Source organism: Triticum dicoccoides, chromosome 4B (genome assembly GCF_002162155.2).
Source record: "Triticum dicoccoides isolate Atlit2015 ecotype Zavitan chromosome 4B, WEW_v2.0, whole genome shotgun sequence".
NCBI lineage: Eukaryota > Viridiplantae > Streptophyta > Magnoliopsida > Poales > Poaceae > Triticum > Triticum dicoccoides.
The window spans coordinates 362,729,666-362,754,105 of record NC_041387.1 but is presented as its reverse complement, the minus strand read 5'-3'; positions in this window follow the sequence as shown (position 1 = coordinate 362,754,105).

Here is a 24,440-nt window from a genome sequence, read left to right as displayed (position 1 = left end):
CGTTGCTAGGCCGGCCGGGCGGAGCTGCGTCCGGCAGCGCCAGTGAATGGCGCGAGCGGGCGGTGGGAGCCGGCAGAGCGAGGAGGGTTGCGAGAGGCTGGGGCGAGGCCAGCGGCGCAGGCGGGGAAGCGGCAAGGCGAGGCGCACGGCCTAAACGTTGGGGATTCGAGGGGGTAGGGGAATCGAACAGTGGCTCACAGCGGTGCTTGCTGAAGGCCCGACGAAGACATGGCTTGTCGGAGAGGCACATATCGATGGGTGGACGGCCTTATCGATGTCGGGGAAGAAGAGGATGAAGGCGATGTTGCAGTCCGACACTTGGCGATTCCAGATGTTGATGACGTCGAGGAGGTCACAGTGAAGCTCTTGGAAAGCTCCTGGTGGCTCGGAGCGCCAGCGGCCACGGCAAGGAGGAGGCGACGATGAGGGTCGTCCGGGCGCGAGCTCCAATCGAGCGGAGCGAGGTGAGGGAGAGAGATGGAGGAGAATGGGGATTGGGGATTTAGGGTTCATCCGGGGAGTGGTGGTGATCTTATCCACCAGGCAGAGACGGCGGATGGGTGACGGGTGGCAATCCGCGGCATCGACGCTCGCGCAACAGAGGAAGACGGTGGAGGGGGGAATTGGGCTGGTTCGGTTCGATAGCTAATGGCTAAGTGCACTGGGGGTCTCCTCTATTTGTTTCCTTTTCCTTTTGTTTCATTTTCTCTTTCTTTTATTTACTCTTTTATGTTTATTTTACTTTCTGTTATATTAGTTTCTTTAAAATACCAAGTTAGCACCTAATTTAGCATCATCAAATTAGGCCACTGCCAAACCTAGTTTGGACCCAAAATAAATGAGTTTAATATTTTTATATTTTCAAAAGCAATTAAAATATTATTTTAGTCACTATTTTTAATTAGTTTACGACATTTAAACACTTCGTAAAAGATTGGTTCGACCACCAAAACTAGTTAGGGACTATCTGCCACATGATGAACATTTTAGTTTTAATGTTTGAAAACCTTTGCCGTTTGACTTGATTTTGAATTTTGAATTCGAACGGGATTGAACCAATGCGGGTTTATCAACAGTAACCGAGGTGACGTGACTTCATTAGCAGAGGTTCACTGTAGCTTAATTATCCGGGCGTCACACCGTGCCCTGTGGGGCCCACCTGGCTCTTTGTCGTCTGCCTTCTAGCTCTTTGTCGTCAGCTAGCTGACGGCAAAGAAGCAGCTGACGGCAAATAGCATTTTTGCCAAATACACTTTCTTTGCCGTCCGCTTTGTGAAAGCGGACGGCAAAGAGCCTCTTTGCCGTCAACTGGCAGACCGCAAAGATGTGGCAGACGGCAAAATGCCAGATTGCAGTTGTGAAAAGAAGAGAAGATTCACCTAAAAGAAGAAGTAGAAGAGAGGAATGACCACCAAGAGAGAGAAGGAGTAGAGATGATCATTATGAATGAAGAACCTCTCGGAGAAGCAAGGATTCGGAACGGAAGGACAAATCATCAAAGAGCTACACAAAGCGAAGACATCAAGCTCATGTTGGTGAATGGGTATCCGACTCTGACTCCGACCATCACTCCGAAAGAAGTTATCACTCCAACTCCGAATATACTCAAGATGAAGGTGTTGCCGGTCTAGCACTTGTGTCAACCAACTCCTATGACATATTTGACTCACCAAATGAAGGAATTGGAAGATGCTTCATGGCTAAAGTCCCAAAGGTATCACACCCCGAGTATGTTGATTTCAATAGTGCTGAAGATGATTTGTTAGGTGATGATGATTTACTTGTTGACAACTCTAGTGACGAGTACTATGATGAAACGTCAGTTAATCATGCTAATCAAGATAAAATGAATGACAATGATAAGGACAAGATTGAGCGTCTAACTAAAGAACTAAACACTCTTAAGTTAGCTCATGAAACTACCTTGGAAGATCATCAAGAACTTTTAAGGAATCATGAGAAGTTACGCTTTGAAAATCTCAACCTTGAGCAAGAGCATGAGTTTTTAAGGGCAATCAATGATCATCTTTGCAAGAAAAGTTCTTATATTGCCAAGCATTTACTCTTGTCTACTTACATGCCACAAGTAAAATCTAGGAACAAAAGTAAGAAAAATTCTTCTTCTAGTAGTAACAATAATCATGCTAAATCGAATGTTGTTGCTTCTAGTAGTTCTCTTGATTCCACTAATGATTCTCTTAGCCACGTTACACTTGAGCAAGAAAATAGCTTATTGAAGGGAATTTATAGAGAAAGGTGTTTACAAGAGCCTTGCTGGAAGTAAGCAATTTGAGGAAATTGTATGCAAGCAAGGAAGGCACCGGAAGAATCAAGGTGTTGGTTTTGAATGTAAGTTCAATGCCAATGGAGTTGAGTGGGAATAAGATCAATACCCAAAGACGAAGTTTGTTCCTCAACAAGAGAAGTATGACCCTACTTCTTTCCAAGGGACACAATCTCAAGATGATCTTCCACCACAAGACCACAAGCAAAAAGGCAAGGATAAGCTTCAAGAGGTGATTGATGCATTTGAAGAAGCTCCCAAGGCCTTGGTCAAGTGGGTTCCCAAGACCACATCAAGTTCTACTTCATCAACTACGACTACAACCCCAAGGATTCCCATCAAGATTTAAACATTTTGGTCACACTGAGTTGCAGCAACCGTTTGCGATTCTGCAATCTTGGTGCCGCCGAGTTGTTCCACTTGGTCACACCGACAGGGTCGGAATTTTTATACCCACGGGTGATATTTTGGAAATTTCTTCAAAACTTCTCAGCCCTCGCGGGTCCTTCTCTGCCTCCTCGGGTCTCCAGATCGCCTCCTCGTCGCCAGTGACCTCCTGCCGCTGGTTTCTGCCGCCGTCGATAGAATCTGCTCTGCCGTTGCCGACGTATCGAACACCCGCCAAGCTAGGGTATGTGTTCGACCCCTTGTGCTCTCTATTCACCTCCAATTCTAAGCACGAGGACAATGCCATGATTCTTGCCACGAATGAAATCGATCTATCCAGCTAAAACTTCCTTAGGCTCAGTTTGATTCGAAAATTTTAGGGTTAGCTCTCCGCCAAACTCATCTCAGACCGACCGAATTGTAGAAATCGGTCTCACCGATTTGGCTTAGGCCACTGCACATGCGCTTTTTGGTCTGACCGAAAAATGCAAATCGGTGTGACCAAGTTCAATTCTCTGTGAAACCCTAGCAATCACGGTGCCACCAAACTATCACTTGGTCTGACCGAGTTTACTAGTTTAGGTACCAAATGTTGCTTCGGTATACCGAGTTTATCAATTCGGTAGCTCTGAGATCATTTCAGTAGAGAACTAAAACTAAGTTTTTGATTCATTTGCTATGCAAAAATCTCTGTACTTTGTGATGCTCATCTACTCTACCTCATCTATATCTATTCACAGGGTTTGCTGTCAGTTTGCCTGCCAAGATGTCTGATCAAAGTGATAGCCAGAATAATTCTGAAGAGCAAGTGCAAATGAGTGAGGGCACTAGTACATCAAGCATCTATGATGAGGGCAGCAAGAGCACACCAAGTAACTTACCCAAGGCAGCCACTAGAGCAAGGAAGAAGGGAATCTCAGACTTTGGGGATGAGGATTATGTTGCAGTTGAGGATGAGGCCACTGTTGGTTCTGTATCTGGCGTATCTCGTAGTAGGGGTCCTAAGCTAGGCGTCTTGGAGAGATGGTAGCATGAACACGGGATTTTACCCAGCTTCGGGCTCTCTTGAAGAGATAATACCCTACATGTTGCTTTTGATTATATTCATATGGGGTGTAGTACAGAGTACATGTATCTACCATGAGATTGTAGTAATGAATATGAGATTATCTATTGACTAGCCTGGCCTCGGTTTATATAACACACCGGAGGCCTAGGGTTTAGGAGAGTCCTCGGCTTGTGCACAAAGTCTTGTGGAAACCTCCTTGTATGCGGCATGGGCTGCCCGAAGTGGCCCATGAGTGAACCGCCGTGGGGGTCCTCGGCCCGATCCACTTGATCGGGGGATGACGTGGTGAGTACCCCCTAGTCCAGGACACCATCAGTAGCCCCCTGAACTGGTCTTCAAGTTGGGGACGCTCCTCGATTCTTCCGAACTATTCTTCATCTTCGGCCGTCGGTCTTGAAAAATGGTTCAACAAATCTTCTCATCTTTGATCCTAAGGATCGCCGAAGTGAATCCGAAGAGTTTACACGTCAGGTATCCGAGGAGCCCCTTTAAGTTCTCGGCCTTTATCAATGCCTTGTTAATTTTTGCGCCACACCTCGGGTTTGAAGTTGTTCCCGTGCGGCGGTGTCCTCTCGCATCCGAGCTCCAACGCCGGACCTCATTCGAGGTATCTTTTGCAGCCGAGCACTAATGCCCGACTGTATCCAAGCTCCAACGCCGGAATGTATCCTAGCTCCAACACCGGACTGTATCCGAGCTCCAACGCCGAACTGTATCTGAGGTGTCATAGCTCACCTTGGCTTGAAGAAGTTTGAAGGAGGTTAGCCGAGCTTAATGCCGGAAATGCCCTCTATAAAGCCAGCCGCTTGCATCCGAGCTTTACGCCGGACTGCTTCTGAGATGACGCACCACCTCGGGCTTGGGCTGATTGTTTACAGATTTTATTTCCGATTGATGCAATTTATTTACTGACGAGATATGTAGCTAGTAGCCCTCAAGGTGTGTGTCGGCCTAAAATTCCGAGATGCACTTTAGAGGAGATAGTGATCAGTGGACGGGCCCTTGAGAGAGGGTTTTGAGAAGTCACCATAATATACTAGCTTGATGCCGGATAGGTCCATATGGTACCTATTGCTGTCTGAAGATGCGTTTGCGCATAGTTCGGTTAAGCTGAACACTGAGCACTTTGAATTTTCTGCATTGAATAGGCAATGCAGTAGCCCCTGAGACACTGGTCGGGTGGCAACACCAGATCAGGGGATTGATGTACCCCTTTAATATTTGTAAATGATAAGCACGAAGCTCAATAGCCCCTGAGCCTTAATGCATGTGGGCATGGGTGTCCGAATTAAGGATCGATATCTAGAGTAAAATCACAAAGTATGTGTAATGATTCTATGTATCCAAGTACTCTACATCATTAATGCTCGGATCCGCATTGTACAAAACTTTGTTGACCAACCATCGGCTTCAACCTCCTCGGCCAGCAGTCGACGAGTGTTTGTCCTACTTTATAAATCCTTTATGAGGGCAAAGATTTACGGAAAACAAGGCAATCTGGCCATACGGTATTATAAACAAAGGTACGCGGAGAGATATGTTATATTACTTTTGAACATAAGAAACATCTTCCAAAGAAAATAGTCCCGCTATCGGTTCCTTTCTTTGGGTTGTCATGCCAACCATGATCATGAAACCTCACCTCCGATCAATGCATGAGAAAAATATTGAGGATTTAGTTCGGGGAAAGTTCCCGAACTCTAAGGTGTGAATGGACCAAAATTTTCACTTCCGTCATTGCCGACCAATTATATCCTTTAAGATTGCTAGCTTTCGGCTTCACCCAGTCTGAGGTACTAACCCGGATGACCCAGTAGTAACAATCACAGAGGTGCTCCCTTTACCGCCTATCCGAACAATCGGGAAAGTAGGGGTAAGCACAGGAGCCAGGCAACCCAGCTTGGCCAAAATCTTAAGTCAAATTGATGCATATTTATGGCTTTATAACGATGATTGCAGAAGGCAGCCCTTGTATATTAAATACAAACGCCAATGATATGTTTATTTTGACTCTGTTGCGACTGTTTATCAGTTGAAAGTGACCCATCGTTGGCTTCCACCCCCTTGTAGATGCTATGCAGGGTGTTTCCGTAATAACAAAACAACCCTTAGCTGACGTCTCGGTGCCCGAAGGCGGTTGTGCTAGCAGAAACGAGGCAATCGGATATTCCGGCTTTATAACTTTCACTTAGTCATAGGAGCTTAAAGTTGGGAGGCCAGCTACTAGCCACTGGTTAGTGTTCGATGACAGCCAAGGTCAAGCCGTTAACACTTCGGCCAATGTTATGAAGGCCCATCGTTAATCTTGGGGTGACCTCCATTGATGTTATAGTTAAACACAGTCATCAGATCGCTAACCAGTTTATGCTTATTGTGACAGTCAGTTTTCAGCTTTCTCCACTGAGGTGCTTAACCATGCGAGCTGGAAACACAATCGCAGTGATTCTCCCTTTGCATACCTAGCTGAACAAAGCGGAATGTAGGAGGCAAGCACATGATTCGGGAACCCAACTATTAACCGAAGACACATTTCGAAACCGATGCATATATAGCAATATCCGAGAATGTTTTTGCCGAATCTCTAAAGGTGTCCGACATTGCACTGCGAGACTTATTCTGGAAACACACAAATAGTTTAAAAGTGCCATAGGCTTGGAAAACCAAAAAACATTCATTCAAAATTTTACGCTCGAACTAAATCAAGTCATTTGGTGCCAGTCCGAAAATCGGTCTTAAAAAAACTTGTACTTCTGTCGTGCTTTAAAATGACACATCCTATCTCAAGACTTCAAGCGGGTTAGCCTACGACTTCAACCTCCTATACCGAAGGTGGAGTACTTATCGTTAGGCCAGTTTAGCAAACTAAACTCTAGCTGCTTTGAGAGGGAAATTAGGCTCCCCAGCTATTGACCACACACTCGTGTCGAAAAAAGGAGTGATAGAAAAAGACTTTGCAATGACTAAGAAGAAGACACTTATTATAGAACGGCTCATATGAATTTAAGAGCCCCCAAGTGACTTGGGTAAAAGAGTTTTATGCATAATGATTGTATGTACCAAAGTACTTACATCATATCTTTGTTCACCCGAAATTTAAACACGTCTTAACCAACCGTTGGCTTCTCCCTCTTCGGTCAAGGGCCGAAAAGTGTTATATACTCCACCTGTCAAGAATATTGACGGTGTTTCCGATAACCAGGCCATCATGCCATAAGGCTGTAGCAGACAAAGCGCGCTCAGACAACTCATGCTATATTACTGACGAAGTGTAAGAAGCAACTTCGAAGAAAATAGTACCCCCACCGATACCTTTCTTCGGTTGCTCATTGTTACTATGATACTTGTATAATAGATTTTTTGTACTCATGAGTTTCGTTGTGTGCTGATCATGATTGAAAACAATAAGAGCACTAGCTTTCAGCTTCACCCAGTCTAAGGTCCGAGCTCGGATGACCCGATCGTGACAATCGCAGACGTGCTCCCTTTACTCCCTAGCCGAACAATCGGGAACATAGGGGTAAACACAGGAGCAAGGCAACCCAGCTTGTGGAAAACTTAAGTCAACATGGTGCATATTGTGGCGTACACGAACAAGGAACAAAGCCATACAAGTATAATCATATGCAAGAGGAAAGGCTTCATAAAGGAAGCCCCTAGGGTATTTGAATTTGTGTGTCACAAACAAAGGTTTGACAAGGAAGTTTTTCACAAACTACTTTTTGCCAAAAAAAGTATAATGCTTGGTTGAACCGAACAAAATTTAAAACTGGAAGTTTTTGAGCATGAAAGCGACTTAGCTGGTTAATCTTTTTGGTATTGATGACGCAGTCCGAGCTTGATGAGGGAGAAGGTTCCATCCCTCAAGCCGGTCCCGAGGTGGCGGAGCGAAAAGCTCGACACTCCAAAGTGGTGACATAGCATGGCCAATGCAGGCCGGTAGAAGTGACGCTGAGGTCCCCGGCGTGGGTTACTGAAGTGTTGACGAAGCCCCTTGTCCAGCTGAGGTGACGTGGTATGTCAGTACGCCGAGTTGACAACACTGCCCGACCCGAATTATTTTCCTGTGCACAAAACATAGTGCAAGCCGGATATAATAGTAATAAGAATAAATTTAAAAAAGATTCATAGCATAATAAATAATTTATGCAAAGTGAGTAATAAAAGAAATATGGCCTGTGTGCCGGACACTCGATGAGGTAGAGCTCTCTCAGTGATGTCGAAGTCCCCGAGGCAATCGAACATGTCGGTATGGCAATTCGACCAACAAGGTGATCACGTGAGCCGATTTATGCCGATTGGGACGACGACATCGGCTTGCCGAAGTGACCACGTGACGCAGTCAAAGTCGATTACCTACACATGTAAAATAGTAAAGTCCAAAAAATAATAATATAAATATATAAAAAATCCTCGCATAATTAATTGACGCAAAATATTTTTTTTAAAGAGATGTGGCCTGGCGTCGAAGCCAATGTCGGTGCGGGGCGCTAGTGTGACAAGTAAAGATAAGAATAATATACCCCTTTTTTAGAAAAAAAAAAGCTCTTCTACTTAATTAACTTAAGCAAAGTAAATAATGCAGGTAATATAGCCTATGCGTTGAGGTCGAGTCAGCAATGTAGTGGTGTCGATGTAGGTCGGAGCTTGAGCGATGACGGTTTCGAGGCATTTCGCCGATGCCGTGACGAAGTTTCAACACACGGTGTAGACCGTGTCGCGCCGACAGTGTCCGTCTATCTGCTGATAAGAATCCAGGCTCCCAATTGTGAAATGATTAGCACACTTTTGATTATACCCATGCTAGTACATGAGGGGTGATACATGAAAAGTAGATGGAAAAGTAAACCACTAGCCTAAAGCGCAGACTATTTCCATGTATAATTATATAATGAGTAAAGCAAAGAAAAAGGATCGGATCTCCGTGTGTGCTGCCATCGACCCAAATTCTGGTTGGCCCCTGTGCGCTGTTCTGCATGGGCAGTACTAGCGCTGCACAGTCTCCTCGCTGGATTACCACGGGTCGGATTTCCTTTTCTGGCAAGTGAGTTCCCATTCAGCCAACGTATGAGTCTGGCACTGATCGTGTAGGCTTGACATGCGTCTCCAACGTTGGGACAGAGTTCGGTCGCCAGGCCTCTTGCCGCCTTGATAGCCTGCATGGTTCGCCAGTATCTGGTGCCGAAGTCGATGTTGATGCTGGGCGCCGGCATCATGTGGTGAAGGCGTGGAAAAGCCCGAAAACATAGGGTAGTTCGAGTTTCAGATGTTGCGTTCGTTGGATCACGGATAAGACCGCACCATTATATAGGACATACTGTAATCTAGTGCAACAATAGCGGATGTTGTAGCAATTAGTCATTAGGTTAAAACCAATATGGCACAGGAGATCTTAGCATCTCATGCGTAGGTTAGCAAGTAGTAGTAGTATAGTACTACTCCTCGCGCTGGGGACAAGTCAATCCCGCATGTGAAATATACATGGGACAAACCACTAGCGCAAAAGACTTCATTAAATAATATAAAAAGAAAAGGAAGGACGGAATCTCCCTGTGTGTTTCTGCATAGATGAGTTCACGTCGTCCTGGTGTATTGCCGCACGTCAGAAGTACTATGCGTGCGTGATTAGCGCTGCTGGCCCGATTGCCTCGATCGCCTTTGGGTGTGCTGCCAACATCACACCTCGGATTTGATGGTCTGGTAGGTAGCGGACAAGGCCACCGCTGCTAGAAAATTTCTTGATCTCCTTCTACAAATAAAGTAGGACGACGCGGAACCAGCGACTTTGCAAAAAAGAGGTAATATACATGGCGTAGATCTAACTGAAAAAGTATCACCTGATCATCACATAGATCCGGGTCGATCACCTAGCAGGCTCTCAATGAACGCACCAATGTCGGTTCTATATCCAGTGTATCTCGTAGTAGGGGTCCTAAGCTTGGCGTCTTGGAGCGATGGTAGCATGAACACAGGATTTTACTCAGCTTCGGGCTCTCTTGAAGAGATAATACCCTACATGCTGCTTTTGATTATATTCATACGGGGTGTAGTACAGAGTACATGTATCTACAACGAGATTGTAATAATGATTATGAGATTATCTATTGACTAGCCTGGCCTTGGTTTATATAACACACCGGAGGCCTAGGGTTTAGGAGAGTCCTCGGCTTGTGCGCCAAGTCTTGTGGAAACCTCCTTGTATGCGGCATGGACTACCCGAAGTGGCCCATGAGTGAACCGCCGTGGGGGTCCTCGGCCCGATCCACCTGATCGGGGGACGACGTGGTGAGTACCCCCTAGTCCAGGACACCATCAGCCACCACAAAGAAGAAGGTGCTGAAGAAGGAGTTTGGCACTGCTGCTTCAATAAAGCCTGGTATGAACAGGAAAGCACTAGCGAGGAGAATCCCAACATCCAAGCCAAGAAAAGTTGCCACAGGAGAAACCATGAAATTCACTCTAGAATCAAAAGATGGTGAGGCAGCTGGTGATGACAAGAAGAAGAAGAGGGCAAGAACCACTACTGCAAAAGTTCTTGGAAAGTCAACTATGGTGAGAGATTCTGAAGAGGAAGAGGAAGAGGATGCTGCTCCAGCACCCAAATCCCAAAAGCTTATGGGAGATGCAATCAAGTCAGGGGCTGCTCCTAAGCCCAAATCTGCTCCCAAAGCTGCTGCACAAACCACCAAGTCTGCACCCAAGAGAAGCACCAGAAACATACCAGCTGAAGAGAAGAGCAAGGCCCTAGTGCCTGAAGCTGAGGAAGAAGATGCTGAAGCCCACGTGCTGAGAAAGCTCAAACCAAAGATCCCAGACCACAATGACACTCATCCAGTGGTAGAGGACATGAGCATCAGGAAGGATGCAGGTCTGAGACTTTGGAGGAAGAGTGATCCTTATGCTGTGAGAAGGAGAACTGCAGTGGACTGCAGGTTCCCCACTAAAGAACAACAAGACTTCTATGAGACCATTCTTCTTGACAAGAAGCCAATTGTCTGTGACATGAGATGGGTTGACTGGACATACATCAGAGAGAATGAATATCACTTCCCAGGAGTATATGACAACTTCAAGGCTTGTGGAGTTGACAAGTTTGTTGGACATAAGCTCACCAAGTGGAATGATGAGTTGATCATGCAATTATACTCCACTGCTCATTTCTGTCCAGATGGGAGGATAGTATGGATGTCTGAAGGTACAAGGTACCAATCAACTGTTGATGAATGGGCCAAGTTGATAAATGCTCCAGAAGCTCATGAGGATGACTTGGATGTGTATGCCAAGAAGAAGAAAGACCACAACTCCATGGCTAGTATGTACAAGGAAATTCCTGATGAAGCCCTGGAAACTCATAAGTTGGGTTCTGTGAAGTATCTGTTGTCTAGTCTGCCTACTATCAACACCATCTTGAGGCATACTCTTTTGCCCAAGTCTGGAGATCATAGGATGATAAGAGGATATTCAATCAATTTGTTGCACATTTTTTATGTCCCTCGGTAATTCAAGGGCATGAGTATGATTATAGAGACAATCAAGAGGACAACTGCTGATCAGAAAAGGTCTTGTGGGTATGCTCCAAAAATTCAGGTGCTCATCAACTCAAAGATGGGCACATGCACCTATTTGTTGGACAAGGAGCACTTACCTCTCAAGCTAGATTTTGAAGACAACATAGTTGTGATGGATGAGAATGACCCTTCATCAGTTCAAGCACATGAGAATAGAGCAAAGGCAAGGGCAGAGAAAGCTGCAAAGATGTCAAGTGCTGAAGAGGCATCTCACGTGTTCTTGAAGAGCAAACAAGATCAACTTGGATTTCTGATCCAATCTACCTTGAGGATTGAGAAGGGCTTGGCCACCCTGACTCAGAATCAGGAGAGCTTGAAGAGGATCATTGAACAAAAATTCTATGATCTTGATCTGAAAGTCACTGAGATACAGACAGTAGTTGAGCAGCTCCAGGAGGAAACAGAGGAGAAGAAAGGCAAGGTAACTGCAGAAGCTTTTGAGTATGTGCCAAGAGGTCAGAGGTCTACTGCAGTGCCAGTTCTAGATACACAATCTACTACATCAGCACCAGCATCCACAGCTTCAGTGCCACCTCCAGCAGCCACTTCACCAGCTCCAGCTACATCAACTAAAGCCTTCGTCCTTCGAGTCATCACTAGACCACCTCATGGAGACCAAGCCTGAGAGACACATAGCACTATTCATATTTGAACTTTTTGGTAACTTTTTGCCAAAGGGGGAGAAATATGTATAGATCATAGTCTTTGAGAGAGAGAGTGTTGCTTTTTGTCTCTCTTGCACTTTATTTGGTTGAACCTTATTGTGTGTTTGCTTGATACATTATGTCCTTATGTGAGATACTTGGATGATCATGTGTTTGATCATATGCTACTTTAATGTGTGATTTAATGACATTATCTCTTATATCCCTATATGATCATTCACTTTGCTTGGTGATGAGCGCATGCTTTTAATTGATATCATTCTGAGCTCTCCACCAAGATGTATGTGACATGGAAGATTAACCCATGATACTAATCGATTGTGCATTTTCATTCAAAAGCAAATCTTAAATAATGCACAAATTTAGGGGGAGCTCTTGCTTATCACATACTTCTCAAAGCGATGATGTATTTCAATCTTATTACATTTGTCGAAGCTTTGATCTATATGTTGTCATCAATTACCAAAAAGGGGGAGAATTAAAGTGCAACTATCCCTGGGTGGTTTTGGTAATGATTAACAACATATAGCTCATTGAACTAATGCTATTTCAAGATGAATATTTCAGGAAAGTTCAATGATTGGCATGGCATGGATTAGGAATGTGGACCCCTCAAAATTCTATGGACAAAGGATTGGCTCAAGCTCCAAAGCTCAAGACACTACATTTTACTTTTAGTGATCCAAGATCACATTGAGTCTATAGGAAAAGCCAATACTATTAGAAGGGGATGAGGTGTTGCTTAATGGCTTGCTTGCTCAAAATGCTTAGTGATATGCTCCAAAAACCCTCAACCACTTTCTCATATCCACATATGTCCCAAACCAAAAGTCCAACTCGGCCCCACTGATTTGATCTATCCGGCGCCACCGAGTTCATTTGACATAGCCAGTGCCAGAAACCCTAGTCACTTCGGTCTCACCGATAGGGATCTCGGTCTCACCGAGATGGGATTGCAAACTCTTTGTTTCCCTTCGTAACGTTTCGGTCTAACTGAGATGAGCGATCGGTCCCAGCGAGTTCGCAATGCAAACTCCCTGTTTCCCTTTTGTAATGTTTCGGTCCCACCGAGATGAGCGAATCAGTCCCACCGAGTTTGCCTGACCAACTCTCTAGTTAGCTTATTACCAAAGTCGATCCCACCGAGTTTGTGTAATCGATCCAACCAAGAATACATTATGCCCTAACCCTAACAAAACCGGTCCTACCAAGTTGACGTGTCGGTCCCACCGAAATGCCTAACGGTCACATTATGAACTAAATCGGTCTGACCGAGTTTTATGATTTGGTCCCGCCGAGTTTGGTAAATTGTGTGTAACGGTTAGATTTTGTGTGGTGGCCATATATACCCCTCCACCCTCTCCTCATTCATGAGGAAAGCCGTCAGAACATGCCTACACTTCCAGCATTCATTTTTTGAGAGAGAACCACCTATTCATGTGTTGAGGCCAAGATATTCCAATCCAACCATATGAATCTTGATCTCTAGCCTTCCCCAAGTTGCTATTCACTCAAATCATCTTTCCACCAAATCCTATCCTATGAGAGAGAGTTGAGTGCTGGGGAGACTATCATTTGAAGCACAAGAGCAAGGAGTTCATCATCAACACACCATCTATTACCTTTTGGAGAGTGGTGTCTCCTAGATAGGTTAGGTGTCACTTGGGAGCCTCCGTCAAGATTGTGGAGTTGAACCAAGGAGTTTGTAAGGGCAAGGAGATCACCTACTTCATGAAGATCTACCCTAGTGAGGCAAGTCCTTCATGTGCGATGGCCATGGTGGGATAGACAAGGTTGCTTCTTCGTGGACCCTTCATGGGTGGAGCCCTCCGTGGACTCGCGCAGCCGTTACCCTTCGTCGGTTGAAGTCTCCATCAACGTGGATGTACGATAGCATGACCTATCGTAACCACGCCAAAAATCTCCGTGTCAACATTGTGTTTGCACCCCCCAAACTCCTCCCCTTTACCTTCATATGCAATGATTTACGTTCTGCTGCCATACTCTTAGAATTGCATGTGTAGGTTGATTGCTTGACTTGTGCTAAGTTTCTAAAATCTGCCAAGAATTAAAATTGGGAAAAGGCTAGATTTTTATTTGGTCAAGTAGTCTAATCACCCCCCCCTCTACGGACGGTAACCTCGACGACATCTTTGTCTACGCTTTTCCATTGCATAGATAACCACCATAGCCTTACTTTTGCGTTGCTTACCCATCGAGACTAGCCTTTGAGTATTGCCGGCAACGTGACTTGTGCACATTAGTGATCATACTTCCTATAGCATACATACCATATCATCGTGGTGCATATCTTGATATCATCTCTTGTGTCACAAAGTTGTCATCGCAACACAATTTCTATCTTGGTTCATGAAGTTTTGCATGAGAAAAGAGCTCAAAAGTGAAAGAGCCAAACAAGCTTTTAAGCAAAAAGGGAAAGATAAGCAAAGAGCTTATAAGAAAGAACCATAGCATCATACTACATTAAGATTGTCATATCCGATCATCTTGGATCATACCACCGAAATACCATACATATAGAATACTTGGGATAGAAGTCGTTGCATTTTTGCTTAGTAGGTTGTGCACAAGTTCCGTATCTGCCTATTGTGCAATCGTGCTAGCGTCTCTCTAGTGTTGTGCAACAAGAGCATTTTCGTGGATTCCACATTTTGGCTCACTTTTGGTTTGCACAACCCCAGTTATCTATTTGCGTGTGTGTTTCCATGTACCACTACTTGCTTGGTCTACTTGTTGCATTTATGAATTTGTGAATCTTTTTCAACATCTTTGTGTCTAACTAACAATTGCATCAAATTTTGTGCCACCATCCTATCCGAGCTCCACCATAAGCTTTTACTTGTGTAGGTGTGAGAACCAACAAGAATTGGTACCAATTGTGATATTTCCTTGTCCACATTTGAGTGATCATTGATCCATCTTCAACATCGGTCAAGGTACATTTGGTATAAGTTCTTCTCTTTCCCCGACTCACATATTTGCTTGGAATGATGGATAGGTCAAGTTCTTCTACCAACCCACTCTTCATCGAGAAAGACGATGACATGTCATCCTATGTCACCAAGATCCACCTCTTTGGTGCACAATGAGCTTTGCATCAAGAGCAACAAGCAATGAGTGACGAATCGAAAACCTCGCCACCGACTTGCGACTCTCCGAGCAACGAACAAGAGACCACTTCAACAACAAGCTTGACGCTCACAAACAAGAGAACGATGCAAGAATGGATGAGATTCGTGCCTTGTTGGTGAACCGCCATTCTTGCACTTCTTCCTACTTGAGCCGGAGCCGCTCAAGTCGACACACTGACGACACCCTCTCCAGCTAAAGTACACCGACATCGAACACTCTACATCGAGCCGCGCGTCAAGACCGTCAAGCATCTCGTAATCCTCTACACGACAATCATCCACAAGAGCAAGTCGACGAGCAAGCACGTCATCATCGTCAGCACCAAGATCCTCTAGCACAAGCTCAAGAACGACAACGTCAAAGTCACCAAGAGGAAGAGCGAGCGCGAAAACATCAAGATGAACAAGACGCCAAGGTTCAACGTCTTCAATAACAACAACGTGAAGTACAAGCTCTTGAGGCGCAACGTGCCCTTCAAGAATCATGTCAAGCCTTTGCCAACCACAACCGCGATAGGTGCAATCAAGAGGAAGCACTTCGCGAAAAAATTCAAGAGCGAAACTACCAACCAAGAGTGCAACATCAAGTTCCTCAAGCTCCTCCACAAGCTCGACAAGCTCCTCCACAACCTCAAGTTCAGCAAGAGCAAGACGACTATGGAAGTCCTCCATGCCAAGAGCAACATGAGGTTGATAATTCTCCATGTCAAGGGCGTCAACATCACCCTCGACCCCATCACAATGAAGAGCAACACTACAGCAAGCTAAAGTTCACCATGCCCAAGTTCAATGGAAGCAATGATCCCGAAGAGGACCTATCATGGGCATTGAAGGTCGAAAAAATCTTTCGTTTGCACAACTATGAGGAAGAGAAGAAGATTGATATGGCATCACTTGAGTTCCAAGACTATGTGCTCATATGGTGGGAACAAGTCCTTGAGCACCGAGAAGCAAGAGGTGAACCACCAATCACCACTTGGGCTCAAATGAAAGATGTCATGCGAGCACGCTTTCTGCCCACCTACTACAACCGCGATCTCTTCAAGAAGCTACAACTCCTCAAGCAAGGAACAAAGACTGTTGAAGAATCCTATGAGGAAATGGAGATAGCCATGATAAGAGCCAATGTAACGGAAGATGATGAGCAAACTGTGGCATGTTTCTTGAATGGCCTCAATCATCCCATCAAGAAGATCGCCGACTTCCAACCCTACTCCAACCTCATTGAGCTCGTGCATCAAGCTACCAAAGTGGAACGTCAAGTGCAAGATGACTTCAAGTACGCCAAGTACTCGTCCAAGACCTACGGCTACTCCAACACCCAAGCTTCAACGACTCCAACAACTTCTACCTCAACCAAGCCATCTACAAGGAACGGTGACAAGTTGAGTTACAAGAAAACTTCAACAACCTCAAGTCGTCCTCCTTCTACTACAAGCAATTTCAAGCCGCGCGCTTCATCATCTACTCCAACCGATGAGACCGTCAAGACAAGCTCCATCAAGTGTTTCACTTGTGGCGGCCAAGGCCACAAGTCCTTTGAGTGTACCAACAAGCGCACCATGATCCTCAACAACGACGGAACCTATGACTCCATGAGAGAAGAGGAGATGGAAGCCCTTGAGCAAGTGGCCATGCACCGGTGCGTGAATGAAGATGAAGATGATCAAGTCTTTTGTGATGAGGATTCGGGCCCCGCTCTCATTGTCTCCAAAGTCTTGACTCTTCAACATCAACAAGATGAAGACCAAACATGCCACATCTTCCATGCCAAGGCAGGCATCAATGGAAGGTCCGTCAAGGTCATCATCGATGGAGGTAATTGTCAGAACTTGGCAGGTGAAGTACTATGCTCCAAGCTCCAACTGGTCAAGAAGAAGCACCCACACCCATACAAGGTTCAATGGATAAGTGATTCCAGCACTATAAAAGTTGAGCATACGGTCAAAGTCTCCTTGAAAATTGGAGTATATGAAGACACTTTGGAGTGTGATGTCATCCTGATGTCCGTTTGGCACCTCCTTGGTCGACCATGGTAATTTGACCGCGGAGTCATCCACAACGGGCGTACTAATCACTATAGCTTCAAGATGCAAGGAAAGGAGTATGTGCTACAACCTATGTCTCCTAGTCAAGTGATCACCGACAAGCAAGCCACCCATCATGGAGAAAAGAGTGAGAGAGTGATCCACCAAAAAGAGAGTGAGCACCATAAGCCAAAATCGACTGCCTCCATGATGAGCGACAAGAAAAACTTAGTCCTATTTTCCACCAAAAGTGAGATGAGAGAAGTGTGTGAGAACCCATCAAGTCTTATGCACTTTGTCCTTGTGTGCAAAGACGAGGCACAAAAAACTAACACCTCTCACGATCTACCTTTAGTGTTGTCTTCTCTTTTGCAGGAATTCCAAGATGTTTTCCCCGATGAGCTACCTCCGGGTCTACCTCCACTACGAGGCATTGAGAACCGAATCGACTGCATCTCTGGAGCACCTCTACCTAACAAAGCTCCCTACGGCATCAACCCTGAGGAAACTAAGGAGATCCAACGGCAAGTGCAACAACTAATCGACAATGGTCAAGTACGTGAAAGTTTGAGCCCTTGTGTCGTTCCGGTCATACTTGTCCCAAAGATAGACGATACTTATCCCATGGTTTCTGATTGCCGTCCTAACAATGCTATCACCATTAGATATCGTTATCCTATTCCACACTTAGATGATATGCTTGATGAGCTTAGCGGAGCCGCCATTTACTCTAAGATTGATCTTAAGAGTGGCTATTATCAAATACGCATCCAACAAGGTGATGAATGGAAAACTGCATTTAAAACCAAATTTGGCTTATATGAATGGCTAGTTATGCCAATGGGTTTATCCGAAGCACCCAGTACTTTCATGTGAGTAATGCACTTGTCCTTCGTCCCTATATTGGTGTATTTGTTGTGGTCTATTTTCATGATATCCTTGTCTTTAGCAAATATCTCAAAGATCATGTCACCCATCTAAGAACCGTGTTGCAAACCCTTAGGAAAGAGCGCCTTTATGCTAATGTGGACAAATACCTTTTTGGTGTTGATAAGCTTGTTTTCTTGGGTTTTGTTGTGTCTTCTAAGGGTGTTCATGTAGATGAATCTAAGATCAATGCTATTAAAACTTGGCCCCAACAAACCAACTTGCAACAATTGCGTAGTTTTCTTGGTTTAGCCAGCTTCTATCGTCTCATTGTGAAGGATTTTATCACCATTGCTTCTCCTTTACATTCCTTGAGTAAGAAAATGCGCCATTTGTTTGGGGACCATCCCAAGACACCGCATTTAATGAGCTTAAGAATTTTCTTACTCATGCTCCCATGCTTGCATTACCCAACTTTAACAAACCTTTTGAGATTCATTGTGATGATAGTGGTCATGGCATAGGAGGTGTGTTAACGCAAGAGAAGCGCCCCATAGCATATTTTAGCGCAACTCAATTACCCCATCTATGACAACGAGCTATATGCTTTAGTGCAAGTTTTGCGTGAATGGGAACATTATCTTCGCCCTCATGAATTTATCATCCATATCGATCATGAAACGCTAAAGTACTTAAAAGGACAAACTAAGTTGAACAAGCGTCATGCAAAATGGAGTGAATTCACCAAGTCATTTCCTTATGTCATTAAGTACATCAAAGGTAAGGAAAACGTAGTGGCGGATGCCCTTTCCTGCATATGCACGCTTGTCACTAAACTTGAATTGAATGTTATTGGCTTTGAGCACATAAAAGACTTGTATGTGAATGATCCTACCTTTTCTATTCCTTATGCTAAGTGTTTGACGCATACATATTGGGAACGATATTACATCAAGGATGATTATCTTATGAGATCTAACAAACTTTGCATTCCCGAGTCTTCTCTTCGTTTGCTACTTTTGCAAGAGGCTCATGAAGGCGGACTCATGGGACACTTTTGATGCGACAAGACATTCGCCACGCTCTCCAAGAACTACTTTTGGCCCAAGATGTTCCACGACGTCTCATGTTTCACCAACTGATGCTCTACATGTCGCAAAGCTAAGTCAAAAGCTCAATCCCATGGTATTTACATGCCTCTTCCTATTCCTTATCAACCTTGGGAAGACATTAGCATGGACATTGTACTTGGTTTGCCTAGAAATCAAAATGAAAAGGATTACGTGTTTGTTGTTGTGGACCGATTCTCTAAAATGGATCATTTTATCCCATGCAACAAGATAGACGATGCTTCACATATTGTGAATATATTTTGTAGGGAAATCTTGCACCTACATGGAGTGCCCAAGACGATCGTATCAGACCGCGACATCAAGTTCTTGAGTTACTTTTGGAAGACTTGTCCCCATTGGACATTCTACCTCTTCCACTACAAGAGCGCACCAACATGAACGTGAGTGCACGAGCAAGCTACCTCAAGAATATGCATGAAGATACAAGGCACACCATCGAGCGCCAGGTACAATAACTCGCGAGCAAGCTCAACATCAACAACCAACCCATGATATTCCACATTGGAGATCTTGTGTGGCTACACCTTCGCAAGGACTGCTTCCCAATGAACGCAAGTCCAAACTTCTACCATGAGCGGATGACCCTTCAAGGTGCTAGCACGCTACAACAAAAACGCTTACAAGATCGACCTCCCGAGAGACAAGTACAACGTGAGCGACATCTTCAATGTCAAAGACCTCTCGCCATACCATGGTGATGAAGCTTTCAATCCAAGGTTGGATCTTTCCCAAGGGGGGGGAGAGATGATGCGGAGCATCCCATGATCATCCCCGTGGACGCATCTACATCTCCTACAAAACCACTTGGACCATTGACAAGAGCATGTGCTAGAGCTCTCAAAACCGAGGTGATATCACTCCTCTCACAACTACCTCAAACGGAGACACTTTGCATACTCAGGTACTAAGGAGTTAGCCATGGAAAAGCTAAGAAGCAAGGAGAATCAGAAGCAGAAGACATGCGTGAAGAAGGAGAAGAACTCAGTCAAGTCCCAGTCTGGCCGGACGATCCGGACGAGGTCCCGGATGATCCGGACAGAGCCCGGACAATCCGAACCCCGGTTCAGACGATCCGGATAACACGCCCAACGACACCTGTAGCTGGACCCCGATGTCGGACCATCCGGACGAGCACCTGGATCATTCGGACACCAGCCGGACATCCGGACCCCCCTCCGTACATTCGGGCCATCGCCGCCATCGCCTGTGCCTTCGACTCATTTGGGCCATCACCCGGATCATCCAGACAGAGACCGAATCATCCGGACCCTGCCTGCGTGTGAAAGTTGGGCCGAGACCCATGTACCCCTTCGTCCACTTAGCCTATATATATGACTCCTCCACCTCTCTTCTAGGGTTAGGATTGTGATAGCTCATATTTGAGATAGATCCTTGCTCATCTATCCGGATCTACTCCACCGCGAGGGACCGAAACCTCTTCGGAGAAGATCCTCATTGGATTCAAGACCTCCTCTCGGAGAAGACCCTCTTCAAGACCACCTCACAGAGAAGAACTGGTTACCCTATGTATCATCCTTTGTTGGATTCGGATTTTGTATCACCTTGTGTTTCGAGGATCTAGCATATGTGTGAACTTATTCTCTTTTGGTTGAGTGTTTTATCTTGTGTTCCCCTCATTTTCCCTCTCGTTTTCTTCGTGTTCTTGGTAGGATTCCCTCCAAAACGTGAAAGATCGGGCGTCTAGGGTTCTACCGTATATCAGTCGATTATCCTTGGTAGACCCTTTTTGAATACTGCAGGGGCTGTTATTGGTTGCAACAAAGGCAATGTCACTTTTCAAGTTAATGGTAATGAGCATACGGTACACTTCCCGAAGAAACAACCTCAAGTTCATAGTATCAATTCTATTGGAAAATTTTCAACTATTACTGTTGGAGGTTTTGAATTTCCTCTTCCTACTATCAAAAAGAAATATGATATTCTTATGTTGGTGACATGCATATCCCCTGAGGTAACTTTGTGTTATTCAAAAATTCTCCGGTTTCATGTTATTTGAAAGAAGTTTGTTAACAAGACTTGCTAAACCTTGTTAGTGGATTCCTTTTAATGAGCATGAGATGGATGAATTTAGAAAGCACAACCTTCTGTACCCTCCTTTTACTTTCTGTTATTTAGAATAAATAAAGCAAAAATATTATTTTCTATCTGTTATCTGAATTATCCTTGCAAAAAATACCCCGAAAATAAAAGTTCTCCAAATGCCCTGAAAATTTAGTATGATTTTTTGTAGAATATTTGAGAATTTCTGGCACTTAGAACACACCAGGGGGCCACACCAGCTAGCCACATGGGTGGAGGGCGCTCCGTACCCGCCTGGGCACGCCCATGCCTCGTGGGCCCCATGTGACCCCCCGCACTTATTCCAGCACCCACACACTTCGTCTTCCTCCAGAAAAAATCACCCCGTAGCTCAAACTTGTGGTCTTGCTCATTTTGCTGCCATTTTCGATCTCCTTGATCAAAGCTCCATTCACAAAACTGCTTTAGGGGATTGTTCTTCGGAATTTGACTCCTCCAATGGTCCAATTAGCTTTTGTTCTAGTGCTTTATTTATTGCAAATTTTTGCTGCTGAGGTGACCCTATTCTTGAGCTTGCATGTCAAATATATATGGTCCAAGGTAGTTTTAATGCATGATATAGTCTCTACAACACTTGTGGGAGTAGTTGCTATCAATCTTGTTGAGTTTGGTTCACTTTTATTTTGAGTCACTAAAAATTCAGGAATTTTTCGAAGGAAGAAAAATGTTTAGGAAAATGTACCACGGTGGTTCTTCAAGGAAGCAAGCACCGAGGCTCGCGATACATGAGCCGGACCTTGAACCACGAAGGGAAGCTCTAGAGCGGCCTTGTGAATGGTCGTCGGATGAATTTATGGTCCAAGCAGGCTTCAAGGATGAATTTGATGTGTATGTGCGCAATGCTGACCTTGAGGACTTCATATCAGATAAGTGCCAACAATATTATTACCTCACTGATTCCTTTTTGTGGAGTTTTAACTTTTCATCTAAGCGCAACACTCACACTGTTATATTTGACCTCTATGATAAATCATATACCATGGACCTTCAAGATTTTAATACTACTTGCAAAATCCCACAGTGGGGCATCTTTAGTGAACCTCACAAATCTGAATATAATAATTTCCTTGCTAGCATCACTATGGGAGAAACTAGAAATATCTCACAAGCTACCATAGGGAGCATTCATTTTCCTACCATACATTAACGGTAAGCACGAGCATAGTCACATTTGCGTCCTAGATCTTAGTGTCCTCAAGAGTGCGGTAGTAGGTGATAAGCAACATAACTTGGGGGACATTGTTGCATGGAGGTTACATCTTAATGCTAAAGATGGAGATTTATTTGGTGGGATTTATGCAACTCGTTTAGCTGATTAACTTGGGGTATCCATAAGAGAAAATGATATTGAGTTGCCACCTGCTTTTCTAGATTATAATGCTATGGTTCGTTACCAGTTTGTTGAGAGGAACGATCAGTCCCTCCAGTACAGACTAATCTTTGACAGAGGGCGTGCTGTCATTATTACCTTGCCTGCTCCTCCCTTGTTTAACTTTCAGGCAAATGATAGATATGTTATAACCAGAGAGGAAGCAAGCGAGTATGAGAGATCAGCAGAGGCCGCTCATCTCCAGGAAGCAGCCCATCAGGTGGCAGCTGCCGCATCACAGTACAACCCCAACTATGATGTCGGATATCATCCGGGCCAGTGGTGGCCTTAGACCAACTTAGGCCAAAAGCCTAAGCTTGGGGGAGTACATATTTCTCACCAACATTACATTCATGTTCACACACTCATTCTAGTTGTCGGTGTTCATACTTTTTCATTGTATTATCCATGCTAGTTTATTTTCATTTCTTGCTTTCTTCTTGTGTGTTTGAAAAACTTTGAGAAAAACCAAAAGAATTAGTTATAGCTTTTAGCTAGTTCACTTTCCATGCTTGTAGCAGTAGTATTATAAGAAAACCAATAAGATTTCTCTTCTTTTGCCTGTTGGGAGCTTTCCCGTGTAAACAGTTTTTCTTGTTCTTGTTTTACTTACTGCTGAAAAACAAAAACTCCAAAAACATTTCAGTGTGTTTCTTTGAAATTCCTTTATTTTCTTTGGGGGTTGAGAGGAGAAGACCATAATGAAAATGATGAGTGGCTCTCATATGCATTGTTATTGATCTGACAAAGAGCCCATATTACCTTGTCTTCTCCTTTGAATTAAATGCTTGCAGATTCCAGCTTAGTCCAATGCACGTGCACTATTATTCTTATCCACACTGTACGGTCGTGCAAGTGAAAGGCAATAATGACGATATATGATTAAATGATTGAGATGAGGAAAAGCTGGTATGAACTTGACCTACCTTGTTTTTGTAAATATGATTAGTTCATAATTCCTGATTCAACCTATTATGAATGAAACATGTTTGCAATGACAATTAGAGATTATAGTTACTTATGCCATGCTTACTTAGCTTAGAGTTTATAATGGTTTACCTTGCATGCCAACATGCTATTAAAGTGGTTGTGATGTAGTATGATAGTGGTGTCCTCCTTTGAATGAGTCGGGTGGCTTGACTTGGCACATGTTCACGCATGTAATTGAAACAAAATCAACATAGCCTCCACGATATTTATGTTCGTGGTGATTTATATCCTACTCATGCTTGCACTCATTATTGGTTAATCTTAATGCATGTTTATGATTGTGTCGCTCTCTAGTTGGTCGCTTCCTAGTCTCTTTCTAGCCTTCACCTGTACTAAGCAGGAATACTGCTTGTGCATCCACTTCCATAAACCCCAAAGTTATTCCATATGAGTCCACCATACCTACCTATATGCGGTGTTTACCTGTCGTTCCAAGTAAATTTGCATGTGCCAAACTCTAAACTTTCAAATGAAATTCTGTTTTGTATGCTCGAATAGCTCATGTATCAAATAGGGATATTTATATCTTCCATGCTAAGTGGGTTATTCTCAAGATGAGTGGACACCGCTCATCATTCACGAGAAAATGGATGGTAACCGGGATGCCCAGTCCCACGCTAATATCAAATCAAACTAATTGCAAACAATACTCCCCCAGGATTGTTGTTAGTTGGACGGTACCCGTTGTTTTAGACCAGCCATGGAATGTGCTTGTTGGTGGTGGGGGAGTATAAACTTATCATTCTGTTTGGGAAGCACCTATAATGTATGTAGCATGGAAGGTATCGAGATCTCTTGGTTGTTATGTTGACAATGGAAGTACGCCACTCAA